We start from the raw sequence: 3,945 nt of genomic DNA on the forward strand, positions 1-3,945 counted from the left end.
TGTGTGTTTGTGTGTTGTGTGTGTGTGTGGTGTGTGTGTGTGTGTTTGTGGTGTGTGTGGTGTGTGTGTGGGGTGGTGTGGTGTGTGTGTGTGTGTGTGGGGATGTTGTGTGTGGTGTGTGTGTGTGTGTGGTGTGTGTGTGTGTGTGGTGTGTGTTGTGTGTTGTGTGGGTGTGGGGTGTGTGGTGTGGTGGTGGGTGGGGTGTGTGGGGGGTGGGTGTGGTGGGTGTGTGTTGGTGTGTGTTGTGTGGGTTGTGGGGTGGTGTGTGGGTGTGTGTGTGTGTGTGTGGTTGTGTGTGTTGGGTGTTGTGTGTTTTGGGGTGTGTGTGTGGTGTGTGGTGTGGTGTGTGTGTGTGCTGTGTGTGTGTGTGTGTGTTTGTGTTGTGCGTGTGTGTGTGTGTCTGGTGTTGTGTGTGTGTGGTGTGTTGTGTGTGGTTGTGTGTGTGTGTGTGTGTGTGTGTGTGTGTGTGTGTGTGTGTGTGTGGTGTGGTGTGTGTATCACCCTTACCCTTTTAGCAACTATGTACAATTTGTAGCCTCCTTACTAGTAATATTATGACTATTTCCAGAACACGTATCCTCCAGATTCGGGCAGCTACTACCAAATGTATTCTCAAGATTTTGGTTTCTATAGCAATGCCCCGGAGAATTCTAATTTCCGCACGTACGATTATTAACGTATATAATTCAGTTTTGCGGAAGCTGGTGCATAGGCTTCCGATAACACGTTAGACTAACATATTTTATAATCACTGATTTCGCCCCATCGATTATATAACCACCTTCCACCGACTGAAACCGGCAAACCCTTCACAAACCCAATCCACCGCCATTCCGCACACAGCTTGGAAAAAAATACTTGGCTTTATTGCATTATTCAAGATCTCGCGTGTCGGGTGGGATGACTAGTGGGTTTTCGAAGTCTCTGCCTTTCCTCCTTCGTCCCCACGAGCGTATCGACCTTGTTGACAGTGCGTGTTGCAGCGTGCAATATCGACCTCCCCCATCCTTCCTTCCCTCCCCCTGCCTTTCTGAAAGCGAAAACTCCCGAGTCAAGTTTTGTCAAAATCCAGCTGGGGCAAGTCTATCCACTCCCCCCTCAGCAATCTCTCTTTTTCTTGGAGCGTCGGCACTTTGTTTACGACCTGACTTGACCTCACTTTAGATAAGAGTTGTATCTTATCTCAACAGCAAGCCACATGAATCTCTGTAATTAATGGCCACACAAGATACCAAACATGCTATCTCGTAAGCTATAAATGCTAAATATCCCGAATAAATATAATTAATTACGAATATAAAAATATATCCTCATATCTGCCTTGTATTCGGTTGTGGACTATGACGGCACAGTAGTGTTTTTTTTTCGCCGAACGGAAAAGTAGCGCAGCATACGGAATACTGCATACACAATAACGCAAAAATGTCTTGGAAGGTAGTATGCTGTAGCGCGGAGAGAGTATGTAAACAAATGTGTGATGGCGGGGAAAAGTAATAATCATTAATCTCAATATCGTGCAATAAAAAAAAAATATTAATCAGTGATTGCTACTTCTCCTATCCCTATATACTGTGAATTCGCTCTACTAGAAATATTTCTTATCCACAAGTGAAACATTTTCTTTCTATCACGGCAGCCATATTGAGAAGTGTGTTTACATATCGCTCCCGCTACCGTACGCTTATCGGTCGGACAAGCAGCACCATTGTCTTCAGCGTTTGTATCTCGAAAAACGAACGTAAGGTACCCACTTCGATTAACAAGATGCGAAACGATTGATTTTTTGGCTGTCGTAAGAACCAATTTACTTACTTGATGTCATGTCTTATGCTATGTATTTATTTGCATTAGTATATAAACATCACATTTGTACACAGACAAATGTCATTAACCTGTGTAAATCACTATTACTGGTACTTTATCCGTACAGTAAACCACACCTTTACCTACACATATACATATGTTATACATCATCTGTGTCTCTTCTCTCTTTCTCTCTTCCTCTCAAACCCAAACGAACAATATGGCATTTCTAGCACATACAACTGACAGCATGGTTATCTAATCTAAGGCACATTGTATATGTAGATAGAGAGAGGTAAACTAACACTTAACACTTTCAACCTAAAAAATTTAGTTGATACACAAAAAAGTGTCACACTTCATACACACACAAAAAAACATTTCAATATACAGTCGCAGAAGCAGCAAAAAAACAACAACAACGAACATGAACCCGCCTAGGCCACCACAGCTACTGCCGCTTTAACGCCCCTGTTCAAAGGCAGCCTGGAAACAGCAGGGCACGACGGCGGCGGCGGTGGCGGGGGCGGAGGCAGCGACCACCAACAGCGGCACTCACTCCCCCTTGACCTTTCCGTAGAACTCGAATCGGTAATGCCCCTTCACAGCTCGCCTCCCGGCCCAACACGCGATCATATGACTGATTGATTCCTTGAAATCTATTCATCACGTGCATAAGAATGAAAGTAAACATAGTGTAAGATTAAATAAAATCACTGGATACAAAACAAGAAAAAATAGCATTCTTGGAATTACTGTACATGGACAGAAAGGGTTAAGAAATATCATATTGGCCTATCATCAAGAAAGATGAAAAATATTCTTCTAACCTGATCTTAAGATGAAAAATTACAGCCGGTAAGAAACGCAATAAAGAAAAAACATTCCCAAAAAAAAAACATAAAACTTCCTCCTCATTCACAGAAAGAAAAAAAAATCCCATTCACAAAAAGAAATCCACAATTCTCTCCCGATGACGTCACGTGTAGCGAACGAATCGGCTGTTTTTACCGCCGGGGAAGCTGCGGTGGTTGGAGTCGAAGTCGGAGTCGGAAAGAATTTGTTGTTGCTGGAGTCGGAGTCGGGGCGTCGGTAAAAATGTTATGACTCCGATTCAACATAATCGCAAAAAATCCACTTTTTAAACATAAAACACACTTTCTTTCCATCCGAGAGAATGAGAAATACTATCATTTTCATTTTGTCATAGTCATATATATATATATTTTTTAAGCATAATGAATATTTCTTTCGAGAATTTACAAAAAAGGCCACGATAGCATAGCTATAACCATCTGACTCAAACCTTTAAAGGAAATGGGGTTAAAAGGTAGCCTGTAGTTTTTATGAAATCCATCTTTTTATTATTATACCTAGGGATCGGAGTCGGAGTCGGATACACAAGAAATCAAGGGAGTCGAAGTCGGAGTCGGGTGTTTTGAGTACCGACTCCACAGCCCTGAAGCTGTGTGTGTGTGTTCGATCGCGTTAAGTGGAGACTCCTGTCTTGTCGCACGAGGGAAGACACCGCCATCAGGTTGAATCAAGGCTGACGACTCACAACAACCTGGAGAGCAATCTACTAGCGTGCATGTACATGTGCATATGCTTACACGTACACAAGGAAGCACACATAAGGATGGGAGAGGAAGAAGAGAGTAGGGAATAGGGAATAGGGAAAAGGGAGAAAGGAGAAGGGGGCGAGGGAGAAGGAGAAGAAGAAGGGGGAAAGGGAGAGAGATAGAGAGGGGGGGAGGGAGAGGGAAAGAGAGAGGGAGAAGGAAAGAGAGGGAGAGGGAGAAGGAAAGAGAGAGAGAGGGAGTGGGAGAAGGATAGGAAGAGGAAGAGAGAGAAGGAGAAGGAAAGGGAGCGAGGGAAAGAACGAGGATGAGGAAGAGTGAGAGGGAAGTAGGAGAGAGGCACAGAGGGAGAGAAAGAGGGAAAAAAAACAAAGACAGATGGAAACCAGACAAAAGAGAGGAGTGTCTAAACAGACAGATAAACAGGTAAACAAACACACGTCCCAAATGATAACAGGCAAGCATGGCATATAACGTTAACACTTTCAATGATGCTTCGTGTTAAGGAGTCCATTACGAGGACAAGACGCTGTCACAATCGCTGGAAAGACAGCGCTCACCT

This window comes from Penaeus monodon, chromosome 8 (genome assembly GCF_015228065.2).
Source record: "Penaeus monodon isolate SGIC_2016 chromosome 8, NSTDA_Pmon_1, whole genome shotgun sequence".
NCBI classification, from domain to species: domain Eukaryota; kingdom Metazoa; phylum Arthropoda; class Malacostraca; order Decapoda; family Penaeidae; genus Penaeus; species Penaeus monodon.